The sequence below is a fragment of the Heterodontus francisci genome, chromosome 4, assembly GCF_036365525.1.
Source record: "Heterodontus francisci isolate sHetFra1 chromosome 4, sHetFra1.hap1, whole genome shotgun sequence".
In the NCBI taxonomy this organism is placed as follows: domain Eukaryota; kingdom Metazoa; phylum Chordata; class Chondrichthyes; order Heterodontiformes; family Heterodontidae; genus Heterodontus; species Heterodontus francisci.
Window position 1 is genome coordinate 170397875 of NC_090374.1, and position 17323 is coordinate 170415197.

General features: G+C 43.0%; 1 protein-coding gene across 3 annotated transcripts in view; it reads left to right on the plus strand.

The window, feature by feature from the left end:
• LOC137369378 (MOB kinase activator 3B) overlaps nucleotides 1-17323 on the plus strand; it is a 154507-nt gene that overhangs the window by 22309 nt on the left and 114875 nt on the right. The gene's annotated exons all lie outside the window — the stretch shown is intronic.

A 17323-nucleotide genomic window follows, 5' to 3' on the forward strand; every position in this document is an offset into this window, starting at 1 on the left:
CTCAACACCATCCAGGACAAAGCAGCCCGCTTGATTGACACCCCATCCACCACCTTCAATATTCACTCCCTTCACCACTGATGCACAGTGGCATCTAGAAGATGCATTGCAGCAACTCACCAAGGTTCCTTCGACAGCATCTTCCAAATTTGCGACCTCTACCACCTAGAAGGAAAAGGACAGCAGATGCATGTGAACACCACTACCTGCAAGTTCCCCTCCAAGCCACACACCATCCTGACTTGGAACTATATCACTGTTCCCTCACTGTCGCTGGGTCAAAATCCTGGAACTCCCTTCCTAATAGCACTGTGGGTGTACTTACACCCCAAGGACTGCAGCGGTTCAAGAAGGGAGCTCACCATCACCTTCTCAGGGGCAATTAGGGATGGGCACGAAATGCTGGCCTAGCCAGCGATGCCCACATCCCATGAACGAATAAAAAAAACTGAATAAGAGTTTGAGGCAGCAGCCATGTTGGTATCAGTAAGTAAGCAAATAAATGTTCAAGGCTGTCATGAAAATTTAAAGTGCTTAAAAAAAATTCAGACTGTCAGATCCCTGAACTGCATCCCACCTCACTCCGTTTACTGAAGTTGTTTGTGTATCCCTGCACGCTTTAGAATGATCCACCAACCCACTGGCAACTCAGAAATTGGGAGGCTGATTCCCCACCCGGGGGAATCTCAGTGATAATCTGCACAACCATCTCACGCAGCCTTACCAAGGCAGGCTAGCTGCTTCGGTGGGCCTCCCGCACTACACCCTACACCTCACCAACACCGCTTCTCAGATGTTCCTCTACTTGGCTGTGCATTTAGATGCCCTCTTCAAGCAGCTCCAGTATGTTCCCAAATCTGCTGTAAGTCCTTTTCCTCCTTCCTCTTATAGCAGCATCATGTTAACTCACCTGTGGCCATTAGCCACGATAAAGGGTTTGTGGACACACCCTCTAACTGTGTAGTGCATTGGCCTGCTCGATGCAGTAAGCAGCATATCAAAACAGCCCTGCTCTACCCACTGAGCACCATATCCAAACCTCTCTGCCCCTCTCACTGAGCAGCATATCCAAACCTTCCTGCCCTTCCCACTGAGCACCATATCCAAACCTCCCTGCTCTACCCACTGAGCAGCATATCCAAACCTTCCTGCCCTTCCCACTGAGCACCATATCCAAACCTCCCTGCTCTACCCACTGAGCACCATATCCAAACCTCCCTGCTCTACCCACTGAGCACCATATCCAAACCTTCCTGCCCTTCCCACTGAGCACCATATCCAAACCTCCCTGCTCTACCCACTGAGCACCATATCCAAACCTTCCTGGCCTTCCCACTGAGCACCATATCCAAACCTCCCTGCCCTTCCCACTGAGCAGCTCATCGAAACCTTCCTGCCCCTCTCACTGAGCAGCATATCCAAACCTCCCTGCCCCTTCCCACTGAGCACCATATCCAAACCTTCCTGCTCTACCCACTGAGCAGCATATCCAAACCTTCCTGCCCCTCCCACTGAGCAGCACATCAAAACCTTCCTGCCCCTCTCACCGAGCACCATATCCAAACCTCCCTGCTCTACCCACTGAGCAGCATATCCAAACCTTCCTGCCCCTCCCACTGAGCAGCACATCAAAACCTTCCTGCCCCTCTCACCGAGCACCATATCCAAACCTCCCTGCTCTACCCACCAAGCACCATATCCAAACCACCCTGCCCCTCTCACCGAGCACCATATCCAAACCTCCCTGCTCTACCCACCAAGCATCATATCCAAACCTCCCTGCTCTACCCACTGAGCACCATATCCAAACCTCCCTGCTCTACCCACTGAGCACCATATCCAAACCTCCCTGCCCCTCCCACCGAGCACCATATACAAACTTCCCTGCTCTACCCACCAAGCACCATATCCAAACCTTCCTGCCTTTCCCACTGAGCAACACATCCAAACCTCTCTGCCCCTCTCACTGAGCAGCATATCCTAACCTTCCTGCCTGCCTGTGCAGCATTTCGCACTCACACTGATACTTCTGATTTAAACAGCACTCGCTTTCCCTCCCCTCCCCCACACTATCTTCACATCATTCCCCAAGCATTATGAACCATCCCCCCCACTCCACAACTTCCTCTCCTGCTGCTGATCCTTTCTCATCTCCACCTCCACTAAAAATCACTTGGTGATCCTTTACTCTCACGCCAACAACGGATGGAATATTGGAAGCCTCTTTTAAAAAAGAAAAAAACACTTGCATTTATATAACACCTTTCACGACCTCAGGTCATTGCCAATACAACACTTTGCCCTCTGTACTGTACTTCAGCTACTGTTTCTCCCTTCCCCACCACCCCCCCATTTTCCCAGTATGCTTTGTCACTGTTACCTCTTTTCTCCCAACCCCTACTCCTGTCCCATCTGGGCTCATTTATCCACCAGCTCTCTAATGCAACTTGACTTGACTCCTGCATCTAGTCCTGAATTCCCCTGTGCAACGACATTGTAGTAAAATATAATTGTCCAGGCCAAGTGATAGTTTGGTAGCATTTTCTTTTACAGTTGGGAAAAGCAGTGTGTGGGTGAAATATTTTCACTTTATCCAGTGGCTACTTTAGACCACTTGTATTCAGCAGTGTTTAATATAGTCTCCTGTACTAACAGTCACATAACAGCTCACACAATGACTGATTGATTACATTTTCCGTGAATAACGGTTTGATATATTTACGCAACAAGTGGATCCAAAAAAAGTTCTGAATTTAATATGGCACGTCCACGGCTTGTGAAAATATTTCATTGTGTTGGAGATGGGAAATATATATCCATCCAAGAAATGAGAGATGCCAGTACTTTTTATTTTAGAAAACTATTTTAAAAATGTTTAGGTAAAGTTTCTTTTGTAATATTTTAAGGCGAATACTTGTGATGGTTCACTCCAAGACTACTGTATCGTGCCTGCCATTGCAAAGTGTCTTTTTTTTGTGGCCCTTGTGAGCTACTTATGCGCTTGGTGCTTTCATTATACTGTCTAAACGATTACTTGGTAGTTCCAGTAATAAGAGGTCATTTTTTATACTTCACTGTTTATTTTGTTTGGAGATTGTTGCCCAAACCAATTTATATTAAAGTGTTAAGTCACAGTTGACTTGCTTCCCATTCAATCCATCAAGTTTGCACCTGCATTTTCCTCCACATAAGGCACCTATTCTATTCCTACATGTTCCTCCCCATACCCTTTTGTATTTCTCTTTTTAAGTAACAGTAACAGCATTGTGGGAGTACTTTCGCCATATGTACTACAGTGGTTCAAGAAGCAGGCTCATAATCACCTTCTCAAGGGCGACTAGTGGTGGGCATTAAATACTGGCCTTGCCCACAATGCCCACATCCTGAAAATGCATTTTAAAAACCTATCCAATCTACTTTTAAATGACACTTATGGACTGTCCCTCAACAAGTTTGTGGTAGAAAATTATTTTTGTGTCAAGGCATTTTTCGCTAACCTCCCTTAGAAATTGCTGCTCCTGATTAACTCTCATTCCTTCAAGTGTTTAGTAATTTGACCTGATATCACAGACTCCAGTAGTTTACCAACAGCTGAAATAAGGCTAGTTGAGTTATAATTTTCAGATTTGACCCTGTCTCTTGTCATTTTTCAAAGACAGCTGTCATATTTGCAACATTCCTGTCCCTTGCACAGTTTCCTAGCCACACAATTTTAATGATTTATAGTTAAAGCTTACACTATTTCTTCTGGAGCTGCCCCCCCCCCCCCACCCCCACCACCCCCTGCAGGATCCTTAGATGTAAATAATCGAGTCCTTGTGACTTACCTACCTTTATTTTCAGTAACTTCTTTTCATACAACTTTTCTTTGAATAGTAACCTCAACTAACTGCTCTGTAACAGATCTGGCAGTTTTACATCTCGATATCTATTATTTGCTGAATATTTTGCTATTTCTCAAGAGTACAAATAATTTTTGCTAAATTTAGAAATAAATTAGTATATAAGTGTGAGGTTGCAGCTCACTGAGTTTCACTTTTTTGAGGAAGATTTTTTGTTGACTGAGTAAATGAGGAAATATCAAAGAAAAAAAACTTTCCCATTTTACATATTAGAGTGCCTGCCATGGGTTTTTGCACTTTTGCCAATCTGTCTATTTTCAGTGGGCCTTGAAAGTGCAGCAATCTGCCTGTTGGATACAGGATTACTTTTAATTGTGAGCAAATGTGGGCGAGTTAAAGGAATTCTGCAAATGTGTACGCTGAATGATGGGTATTTAATTTTTTAAGTGCTCTGTAATGTTATTTTGTAATTCTCTGTTTAGAAATTGCTACTTGTCCTGGCTACGTTAGAATATTAGTAGAGTAAATTAGAACTGGAATCACTCCCCACTTCTGATCGGAGCCACACCAACCAAACAAACACTGGGCTGGATTTTGTGCTGAAGGCGGGGCTCCACACGCAAGGCAAAAAGACGGGGGAAGCCTGTTTCTGCATTTTTGTGCCCCCCTCCCCCACCCCCACTCCCCCAGAGTGATCCTTCGGTCTTTTTAAATGAAAGTTTCAGAAAGCGGGATCCTTGTCCCTTTAAAGACGGGGATCCCACCTCTATGAGCTGCCGGCCAATCTGAGGGCCGGCAGCTCAGCAGTATCGGCAACGCCACTGGGAGCGGTGACGACTGCAGAGGCCTCAGACCCAGGCCCAGTCGTGGAACCCTGGACAAGAGGTAGGTGAAGTGGAGTCATCGGGGCCAGTCCAGAAGGCCTTGGCGAGGGGCTTGGGGGGTGGTCTTGCAGTCAGGGAGAGGGGTCCCAGGATGTGAATTGGTTCCCAGTGGAGGTCCTCCGTGGGCCACAAATTTCCCGCTGCTGGTAATATCCCAGCGGTGGTGGAAAGAGGCCATAATTGGCTGTTAATAGGCCACTTAAGCGCCTCAATTTGCCTCTGGGTGGGAAGGCTGTCGTCGGCCTATCCCACCCCCAGGAAGATCGCTGGGCAACGGGAAGGCGATTGGCCCTCCATCCTGCTGCCCTGCTGCCTCCCCCCCCACTCGTCATGATACTCCGCACCCCCCACCGCATCTGATCCCGCCTTGGGTGGTGGGGGGGGGGGCCGTAAAATTCAGCCCACTGAGTGGAGACTGCAGCATCTCCCTGGAGGGAGAAGGGAATTGGGTGTGTCATACCTGCTGCCCCTGTTGTCATCTGCATTGCTGGCTTGGGAGCAACTGCCAATCTCTCCTACAGACTGCACAAGAGTGAAGGGCAGGTGCACCAAAGAAATCAGCGTGATCAATTGCATTAAAAGTTGTAAAACAATGCCCTACAACACTCAGCCAGAGCCACCATGCACAAGTCCAGGATGAGTAGGATCTACAGTGAGGGTGCTCTGGCTGCTGCTATTTTGAGGTCCTGTGCACACTCCAGGTGATGAGAGAAAGAGAGCATGTAGTGTCCACTTTGTGCTTGAGGCCAGATTGCACTAAAGCACTTGCAATGTGATGCTAGTTCAAGGGCATCCTGGTGAGAGTGTCTTATGAACATGGTGGGATTGTTCACCAATCAAGAACAGAGTGTCTGTTTTACAAAAAATGTGAACAGAGACAAACCAAGAACATTGAGTAGTGGACTACTCGCACCCCTTGTTAATTGTGTGATTATATGCAGGTGAATGGAGTTAGTTGGAGTTTTAGTTGAGCACTTAAAAGCAGACACTCACTGGGATTGGGCGAGGGGATTTGTGTGAAGAGCTACATGTTTGTAATCCTTTTATTCTGCACAATAAATGAAACTGAGTAAATATAGGCTACAGCCTTATCCTTCTATAACAAGCTTTCTGGAGTTTAACACCCCTCATTCTCCTCCACTCCAATAAAGATACAATGATTTCAGAACTTCTACTGTAACCCTATAAAAAGTGGCTGTCCCACAGCTGTTTACTCGCAATTAAATGGGTAAATGTTAAGTTTGCGTTGCTCCTTATGTGATAAACTAAAGGAACTACCAGTGGTGCTGAAAGTCACATGCACTTTCTCATCATTGGAATCTATCAGAAAATGCGCATTGTTTAAAAATGGAGGAGTTACCAGGAAACATTCGCCCATATTGATCCTTTCAACCATATATCTTTTTATATTTTTTGTCCAAATAATACATTTTGGCAGGACTGTTATCTTGTAAGAATTTAGTGAATGCAGTGTTTGTGCCAAACCTAAACACACTCTTCCTGTAGTAAACTGTGGTTTGACTTTAACAGTTTAAATGACATTAGATTTCAGCAAGACTTCTGTGCATAGTCTATTCTGGGATCTCTTGATAATTCCCCACGGCCTCATTCATGGTATTTCCAACTATTCGCTGTTTACAAGGCAGTATTGGTGGTAAGAGAAAATGAGGTGGAAGGCAACTTCTCTTCATTTTAACCCCAAATGTGGGAATAGGATGTCAATGTAAGTGTTGTCAGGAGTACAAGACTGTCCTGCATCAGTTTGGCTGGTTGCATTGTTTGGTTTAAATTAAAAGGGACTGTTTCTGAAGTTCAAATGCAAACAGTCCCGCAGGGAGAACAAAATAGAGGATCTGATTTCAGATTTTCACAACACACACTCACTTTTTTGACATTCAGCATGAATTTGGATTGACTCCTGAGAACTATATATCCAATCAAATTTTTGTTTTTAAACATTTTCCTCCAAGGGAATATAAATAAAACACTTATGGTATTATTAAATTACCTGAACTATAAATCATGGTATTTTAAAAAAAGTGTCAGAAACAGAACTCTTAATTGGTTGGTGTTCATAGTGTACAGTGCCAGAGAAATGGGTTTGGGCTCCAGTTCTTCACAAAGTTAACACCTAATCCCATTGTATCAGGGACGATGCTGAATAATTTCAAGATGTTTCCTCGTAAGAATAGAAACATCAGAGGATGAGTCAACCAGGGTCAAACTTACACACTTCCTAACAGCTGCTCTATAGAGCTGGGAAGACCTGGCAACAGGTTGCCCACCTATCCTGAGTACAAATGGTGCCAAGCTTTTTTTGTCCTTTCTGAAGGTGGGATTCTTGATGGGCTATAGTTCTGGAGACACCAAGAGCCTGTCAGTCCCTTAGCCTATTGGCTGTTCTTCAGGTATGAGTCTAAACGGCGAGGCTAGACAGTGAGTGTTGTCTGACTATTTGAACATTGGGGATATCACTGCTGAGGCCAGTTATAACATTCTGACTGACACTCAGGCTGAAATCAGCAAACTCTGCGTAGATCAGTGATTAAACCAGAAACATTCCTGGTCTATATCCTTCAGTGGTACACCAAGATACTTTGCAGTTGAACTTTCTCTTACTAGTTTTGCTTTAATGAAAGGTATAGAAACATAAAATGCTTAAGATTGGCAAAGATCAACCAGAGGTCCATCTACTGTGCATGCCTGCTGTTCGACAGTTGTATGCAAGAATGTGTTCCTTTTCAAGATATTTGTCCAATTTTGCCTTGAAGATATCTAAACTACTTGCTTCAACACCCTCTCTTGGTTAAGCTGTTCAGATAAACAATTCTCAGTAATGTTTCCTTACCTCTAGACTGAGTCTGCCTCTTCTCCATTTCAACTCATTTCCCCTCATTTTGGCCTCTCATAGCGATTAAAATAGCTCTCATTGACCTGTGTTTTTAAGCCTTAATATTTTGAATACCTCAGTTGTAGCTTTCCTCAATCTATTCTCCTTTCATTTACTCTTCAACTTCTTTATCTTAATGTCTTTTTGAAACTTTTCCACAACATACTTTTTGTAATGTAGTTTAGTAAACTGCACAAAGTACTATGATGGGGCTAGGCCAATGCTCTATATTTATGGGATAATGGTATGATTAATTCCTTTCATATGCGGTCTATTCTTCCTCTGCTCAATTCCCTAGATGATCAAGTTCCTCTCGTAACTTCTCCCCATCCTCTACTGGACTAAGTAACACCTACTGTTTTGGTGTTGTTATGAAAGTGCCTCTGTGTTTTGTTAAATATATTTTTTTGGATCTATTTTTGAAAGATTGAAGAAATGTTAAACTTTGGGGTTTTCAAAGGGGGTCATGTAAAGGCTACTTGATTTTGAAAAACAGTCCCTGGAAATGTTTTTTAAAAGGGGTGCTGAGAGGTCTTGTGAGGAAAACAAGCCTTTTTGGGAAACCACCTGACTTCCATCTTAATAAACAACAGATAACTTTGGACACCTGGAGAAGTTGTTTACAAAGAAGTGACAGGTCAAGATTGATGGAGGTCAAAAGGTTGATCTCCTGTTGTCTGTTTTGCTTTTGAATTGTTTTGAGTTGGGGTTGAACTGTATAAAAAGGGAGAGAACTCCAAGGAGAAAAGAGAGTTCCCAAGGAAGGAGAGAAGACCACAACCCAGCTCAGCTTTCCAGCACCTCTCTAAAAGACCCTGAGAAGTTCACTGTGACAACTCATCTCGTCTCCTGTCTTTGAAGAAAATCCTGCTAAATTAATTCTGAATGCCACCTGAAAAGAACTGTTCTAAAAGATCCCAGTGGCCCATCTACGTGTACTCGGAGGCCAGGCTGTTTGCCAGTTTTGGAACACAACGTATCTCATCTGCTGTTTCTTCAAGAATGAGCAAGTATTCAGCCCAATTGGGGTTTTTTTTGGCATTAATAGAGCTCTAAAAACAAAAATCCCTTTATTTTTCCGGTTAACCAGTGTATGTGTGTGTGTATGTGAGTGTGAGGGGCTAAGTTAAAAATAGAACTTTAATATTTCAATCTGTGTGTTAATGCTTTACTTCATTACTGGTTAAGGCTTGTTTTATAATAAACTGATAATTTTGTTTTTTATTAAATAAACCCAGTTGGTGTGTTTTATTCTGGGAAAAGTAGAGTATATGATTGACCCAATCAGTAAATGGCAAAATTTAAATATATGTAGTGACCCATGGAAAAGTGGACCTAGAATAAATAGTGCACTCCTCCTGCCTCGGTTGTAACAATGTTAAATGATTATTTTCAGCTTCATCTATTGTAAAAATCACTTATAAAAATGTTGGAGCACCAATCCTGCAACAAGCCCTGGGCGATTTCACTTGTCAAACCTCCCCATCCAAAATATTTGATTCACACAGACCACCCATCATCTTCAAATACGCCCACAAATGGTTGTGTACTAGTTTCTTGGCAATGCCTTATGAAATGTGGAATTAAGTTTCAAGCATATCATATCTACATTCTAAATGTTACGCATACTGGACTTAGTAACATGATTAAATTGTGATTATTTAAAGTTTAAGTTGAAGTTTTGAATGTTAAGTGACTTCACATCCACTCTGTTAAAGGACAAGACAGAAATCTTGGTTACTAGTACAAGAGAGAACACAGATCAAAGCCTTTTATTTGGCAAAACCAGAGATTGCAGGGTAACTCCTGAGAAACAATGGGTTTCACCCTCCAGGACGTTGGGGTTCTAAACAAGTAGTCAGTGATCCTGAAGATGCAAATGTACCAAGCAGCTGTTAATACCTAGGAACAATGGAAGACCCAGGTGGCTCTGTGAAACCAGACTTCTGGACTTTGCATATTGGAACAGGACAATAAGCTATTGACTTTTGAGTCCAGATAAATTTAACAGATTTTCTGAAGGTAGACATGTTGTAGGAAAGGAATCCAGTGGTTGCAGCCTCAAAGCAGGCTGTAAGGAAGACAACCAGCGGTGGTGGCCTAGAGAGAGAGAAAGCGAGAGAGGGCACATCTGCTCTCGGAAGCCTGAGACAACGAAAGGTTGCGAAGACTTGAACCTGTTTTGAAAGTTGAAGCTTGTGGAGAAGTAGAAGATCAGCAGGATCACCAGGAATCACCTTATTCATGGACATCCAGGTCAGAAGTCTTGTAGAAGTGAGCGAAGACGACATTAATTTTTGAAAAGGTCTGGGAGATCCAACCCATTGAAACTGGGAGGAGTTTGGGACTTTTAACCACAAAGGATTTTGCTATCAAAAAGGGCTGTGTAATGTATAAGTGTGGTGTGAGATTTTCAAGTATATTAATAAGTAAAGAAAATACCTTTCCTTGTAATTTGGGGTATCAGCTACTTATAAAGTACTATTTAGTTAATAAGGATTTATTTTAGTTTAGTTATAATTAATGTCTTAAAACATGAAATCTTGTTGTGTAATTTTTTACATTGTTCTGGGGGTTCATATCTCGTATTTTTCATGTAATCAATCTCACTGAGGTTGTAGCACTCTTATCCATCTGTTTTGTTGCTCTATCAACAAAGCTATTAAATTGCCCTGCTATAAATTTCCTTCTTGCAAATTCTTGCTAGCTCTTCCCAATTAGTTATCGAAAATATCGAGAACTCATGAAGCATGTAAAGGTTCATCACAGTGATGGCATTGAGGCCAAATCATTTCTACTATTTAACTTAAATAGTGTCAACAGATTTATGAGCTATTACAGCCATAATTAAATATTTGAAGTCTTTAAAGGACCTGGTAAATGATAAACGTCAAGTTGTTAAGTTGTGGTGTCAATGGTAAGCTCATTTTCTGGAACTCTCCTGTACACTTGTTATATTTTCAGTGCCTCACCAGATGTCCTGTGCTCCATGCCAGGGATCAAACTTATAAGTGAGCTCTTCTTGCCTAAAATTTCAAGTATCAACTTATGCACACAATATTTCATAATGTAACTTTGCCCAATTGTTGCATGAAACAGTTTTGTTACTTTAACTCACTTAATTCAAGTCCTTTGTGTTCTCCAAGTCTTGATAGGCTCCATTAGACCATGTGACTCAGGCTCTAAACAGGTAAAAGTGGTTAATTAAAAGTAAAAATTAAACAACAGAAAATCAGTACAACAGCGATCACTGATGACAAAACTTTGAACTTAAACCTCTTCCAATACAGTCCTCACATGCAGAAATAATAAAACACTATGATCCAGAAATTCAGGCATGCCATCTTTGGAGTTGGGTTGTTGTGGGGGGAGGGGGGGTGGTGGTGGGGGAGTGGGTGGTTGGGGGTGTGGGATGGGGGTGGTGGTTGGACGGTTGTGCAGGTATGTTCCCTGTGCCTGTTGGGTGAATATTGGACCTCCGGCCTTATTATTACAGACACAGCAAGGCACAACAGCCAGCCAGCAATGAGGAGTCAAACGATTGGGTCATGACTAGAATCCAACCAGTCCTCAGATAAGTGGGGATGGAGTCAGCGGCTGAGGGTTTGGGATTGGGGCCAATGGTTTGGGGGGTCGTGTGGCCCAGAGGTTGAGGGAACTCAAAATGTATGCCACTTTCTGTCCGCCATATTGGAGGCTTAATAGAGTGGTTTGTGTCCAAAAAATGGACGCTGTGCAGCCGCATTTATAGGCCCATATTTCAATGACTTTCAATACCTGCATCAGTAAACCGATGAGCAACTTGCACATGGTTTTAATCTACCTCCATGGAGTCTTTACATGCACATCCATATAACAGCCCATGTAGAGAAGAACATAAAGAATAGCAATGATGTAGGCTGCCCATCATTCCCTTTAATCTAGGACAGAGGCAAACACTAAGATATCTTTCACAATTGAATGAAGCTATCAATCATCTGTAAGATTTAAACCAGGCAACAACTGCCCTGGACATTTGCCTCCTACTGAGTCAATTCTCTGAAATGATTTCCTTCCCTTCCTGTGATCAGAGTTAGCTGTTTCGAACACCTGAATGGATGGAGGGATTTGCTAGACAATTAATTACCTTATCAAGTCAAACAAGTGACTTGTCTCCACATAATCTACAAAGAGGCTACATCCTGAATTTTCACCCAACCCAGAATGTGTGTAGCATTATTTTTAAAAGAACATATGTTAACTCTACAAATATAGTAAAATATAGCATTGGTAAAATATTCAATTTTTTTGTCATTCCTTTCTCTGGTCTCAACCTTATATTCAATTTCCTCCATGGCCTCACCCCTCTGTATTGCTGTAACCTCCAACAGTCCCTGCAGGATCTCTGCATTCCTCCAATTCTGGCCTCTTGCACTTCCTCGATTTTCTTCGCTCCATCATTGGTGGCCCTGCATTCAGCTGCCTAGGTCTTAAAACTCTGGAATTCCCTCCTCAAACTACTCCGCCCCTCTACCTCTCTCTCCTCCTTTAAGATGCTCCTTGAAACCTACCTCTTTGAAAAAAGCTTTTGGTCACCTGTCTTATCTGGCTCAGTGTCAAATTTTGTTTGGCAACTCTCCTGTGGAACGCCTTAGGACGTTTTACTACATTAAAGATGCTATATAAATGCAAGTTGTTGAAATTAAAGTTCATTTAAGTTTTAGCTGTTAATGTTTATAGATCAGGATTCACCTACCACTCAGTAAACAGAGTTACTCTCAATATGAGTATGTGGCCTGTGCAACATCAACAAGATAGGCGCTTTTCCCAGAACTGGGCAGGCCTGTAACCATGGTAAAGTTCTTACACGGTCCTTTTATAAGGACAAAAGGTCAAGACCCTTTTATTTTCTGTTTAAAAGAGCATTGTCCGAAAGAGTGAGAAGAGGGGGTGGTTAATACTACTGCTTGCAATAGCCTGACTAATTAATAGTGACAGCTTTATCCAAGAGTGATCAACTGGAAATCTGCTGTTTTATCAGAGTTTGTTTGGAGGGTTTTTGCTGTCTTTGGCACATTTTGAATACTTTGGCAGTTATGGTGGTGGAAGGATTATGAGAGCTTCACTGTTAGCCAGCTAGGCAGTAGTGTAACAGTTAAAACAAGCACTCACTGCTTTTAGTATCTCAAGTTGTGAGTCACTTTTGAAGGCAACATTCAAACATTTCAACCGATAGAGATTAGTCAATTTGATTTAATCAGCTACTAGATGGAACAGTTTGTTGATGCATTTTACTGTTGTGCATTTCCTGGCCAAGAATTTAAGAATAGCACTGACAGATGGTTGACAGCCTACTGCCTCCCAGCACCTCTTGGGAGAGGGAATAGCACAGAAAAGGTACCTGGAAAAGGAGTGTAGGAAAGAGGAAATTATGAACTAGCACTTAAGTGCATTCCTTTATGGTAAGGCCAGAACCTTGCCCACACTGCATTAAATTCTATCAAGTGGAATACCGATTGCGATATCTGGTGTAGCCCTAGTTTATAACCTGGGGCTCAGGGTCAGTACAATCAAAATTGTGGTTTTTTAAAATTGTTATTGTTAATGTTTTGCTTGAGGATTTGAAAATGGATTTCAAGAAGAGTAAATCTAATTCACTCTTTTCTTATGTCGGATCACAACGTATAGTGCTGTTTTGCCTTTTACTTCAACAAGCTCTTAAATGAGGTACAATTTCCCCAAGCAATTAGGCCATTATTTTTACCTAAAATTGACATTAATCTTTGGGGCGGGGGTGGGAAAATATTAAGCAAATCATGAGTCTTAGATATTCCTTGACACCCTCCCCTAATAATAAAGTCAGCAAATGTAAAAAATTGCTTATTGAATTCAGCAAAGTTTGCACACTTTGATATATGGTACACTATAGGTTTTACTAAATGATACTTCAAACACAATGATAGGAATCTTGTTTGGTAATGTACATTTTGGTAGCATTGCATATTCAAGCTTGACAGAGTTAAAGGGCTGAATTTCCCTGCAGGCGTCGGGACCTCGACATATATATGGGTCTGCGACCCCAGTGGTGTCCCAGTCCCTCCCACCTGCATGATCTACCCGGAGGCGGCCACCTCAGAGAGCCCTGTCTAATTAGTGTTGGGTCAATCGGAGTGCCCGAGGCTGTGAGCAGCCGGCAGCCCCTCTGGGAGAGGTGGGTGCTGCCCATGTAAGTGGGAGATTAAAAGGGTGCCTTACGATGGGGGCATCCTCTGAAGGCTTCTAAAATTGTCAAAAGTAGGTGTGGCCACAGCTGCCAGGCCAACAGTGTGGAGAAGGATCCCCTGCACAGTGGCGGTGACTTAATGATCAGCGCAGCTCCGGGAAGGGGGTTTAAAGGAGGCATCGATGGCCCCTGGCCTGACGCCCAGCCCCAGAGGCGATCTGACCTGTACTTTGATTTATATTAGAGGATATGTGCCGGGATTCTTGGCCTGCCATGTTGCTCGACCCCTGGGTGCAGGCCACTGACATTGTGACTGACGGCTGAAGTGCAAAAACAACAGAAATAAAACTCAATCACTTCGATTCAGTTAACTTCACTTTAGCAAAGTCAAAAATGACAAACAAAAATCTAAGGATTAGCCAGTGGTGATTGTGAATGGTGAATTCCAATGCTCTGTTGCTGCATTGGTAGGGGCTGGTAGAACATTAGTAGATTTTTGAACTATTGTGGTCCTATTGGTTGAAATGGCCAGTATTAATGTATAGCTGAAGTCCACATTTCTAGAGCACTCTCAAGTATCATCCACTCAGTAGTTGCATCCTCATTAAATACCAATGAAGGCAAATGCTTCGCATGGTTTATATTGCAGTTTGGGACATCCAGCTGATTGCATTGCATGTCTTTAATTGGCCTTCTGCCGTGTTTATCATCAGTACGGACAATGTGCAAGTGTTTTAAGTTGTAATTTGTTATTCTCAGGAAGAAGCATTGTAAAAGTATATGGTAAGTTGCTACTGAACATGTTTGCATCTAAAGTCTTACTTAATCCCATAGAGATGAACCTAGAGTCAATGTGATTTTCTTCCCAATGTTTGTGTAGGGTCAGTTCCTACACAAGGAGGTAACTCCCTCACTACTGTCTGCTATCCTGCATGGGAGAATGTTGTGTGAAAACAGTATCCAAATCTGTTGTAATGCCTTCTGATTTTTAAGAAGTCTGCTGACATATGTCTAAAGTTGTACTTAAAGAATGGTCACCGATGCGAGGTTTTGGGGCTTGTGGAAGGAGGATGAGAACAAATATTCCTGTAGACATAGAGAAATCAACAGCAATATATAAGGGGATGTGCCAATATAATACAGTTAGAAGATTGTTGGGCTTTGTGGAGCCAATTGTGGGCAGCACCTATAATAGCACTATGGATGTATCGGACTCAGTTATGCTCCTGTCACCTTGGGCTGTATTTTACCATAGGCTTCAGGACCCTGACATCGGGACCAAATGGGCGTCCTGAGCCTGCACTTGCTGCGAGCCAGACTGACAATCAGAGGGCTGGCAACTCTGAAGCCTTGGCAGCCACGCTGGCAGAGGTCGGTGCCCTCAGAGAGGTAAGTTTAAAAATAAACATTCAGAGGGGCAAAGTAGAGAGGCCCCTCAGATCGAAGGGAGGGAAAGCCTCTCCTGATGTCCCATTGGGGCCACAGTACAGTGTTTCCTGCCTTGGGCCCCCTCTTTGGAGATGGAAAATCCTGCTCCAATAGCCCCCTGAATTGGTGTTGGGAGGCCGCCTCCATGAAGCTGGCAGCCTCTGCAGGTGTCGGAGGTGTGGCTCCACCAGTGGCAAAATGCCAGAGTGTGTGCAAAATTGCCCCTAATGGGTTCTTAAATGCTTCATTTAGCTGCCCGCCCCTGTGTCTACTTGGAATTGGACTAATTTCATTTGCGATTTGGCCATTGGAGTTGGGGATTGTGTTCAAACCACACTGCATGTCTTGTTACTTTTTTGTGTATTTCAAAATTATCAATGTAAACACAAATGAGCTACTTTTTGAGAATCTAGTCCTAGTTATTTGGGAAAGAGAACATGTAGTGAAGCCTGATTGATCTGCTGATGGAAGGTAGATGGTCACAAAGTCAATTCCCAGCATATAGCTTGCAAAGTTTTGGCAATGCCACCTGTTGAACTATACAACCAAGTTGTGCTGTGGCAGTGTTCTGCCCAAGGGTAGGTCCTGTGCTCTTTTTCTCCAAGCTGGAGAGATGAGCATGACCAAGGAAGAGAGTGTATGAGGTGATCTCTCATTGCCTTCCTCAGACTGGAATGGGAATTGAACCTATGCTTTTAATGCTCTTCTAAACTACATCCTAGACATCTAGGCAACTGAGCTACCTGCTCCTCTCTCTCACCACCATCACCACCCCCACCCACATTAAGTTGTAGAATAATAGAAAATGTGGCAAGACTCTTACAGCATCCACAACACAAACACATCTCTTGTCAGAAAGTCACCTCTTACAGTGCCCATGGTCTCTGCTCTGTGAAATCAGTAACTGAATTCTAATAAAGATTACTATTGACAATGTTGCTATTTTTAATGCACAGTGTCTTTTCAATGATTAATGTTTGGGTGCAAAGGGATTCTGCCAGTTATATGATTGATAAATTTGTAATGATTGCTGTATAGCAGAGTGAAAAACTCTTGGGGAATGCATGGGGAAAATGTTGCAGTTTTCAAAGGCGTAATTCAGTCTACTAAACTTTTTTTGCACCTGTGACTTGGTTGTGTGGCTGCTTTATGACTTGTGAAAGTAGTCTTGTGTTTGTGTGTTTTTTTAATATATGGAATGTATGTCAAAAATCTTCCAATTATCTGCACTTTGACAACTTCTTCCATTTGTTACAAGATTCAGGTTTTCCTTTGATAATCTCTTGGGTATGGCGCTGCTGATCATTCCCCAAGAGATATGAGCATCCTGTGCTCAGAAATACTGCTCAATATCAAATTACACAATAATGAACCCCAGGGTGTAACAAACAATAGGACTCCATTGTCATCTGAAAGCCACAGGAGATTATTTATTCACTTTTCATCTGGCGCAAAGGAAGATAGTTGTGGTTGTTGGAGGTCAATCATCTGAGCTCCAGGACATCACTGCAGGAGTTCCTCAGGGTAGTGTCCTAGGCCCAACCATCTTCAGCTGTTTCATCAATGACCTTCCTTCAATCATAAGGTCAGAAGTGGGATGTTCGCTGCTGATTGCACAATGTTCAGCACCATTCATAACTCCTCAGATGCTGAAGCAGTCCGTGTAGAAATGCAGCAGGACCTGGACAATATCAGGCTTGGGCTGATAAGAGGCAAGTAACATTCGCGCCACACACGTGCCAGGCAATGACCATTTCTAACAAGACAGAATCTAACCATCTCCCCTTGACATTCAATGGCATTACGATCGCTGAATCCCCCACTATCAACATCCTGGGGGTTACCATTGACCAGAAACTGAATTGGAGTAGCCAAATAAATACTGTGGCTACAAGAGCAGGTCAGAGGCTAGGAATCCTGAGGTGAGTAACTCACCTCCTGACTCCCCAAAGCCTGTCCATCATCTACAAGGCACAAGTCAGGAGTGTAATGGAATACTCTCCACTTGCTTGGATGGGTGCAGCTCCAACAACACTCAAGAAACTCGACACCATCCGGGACAAAGCAGCCGGCTTGA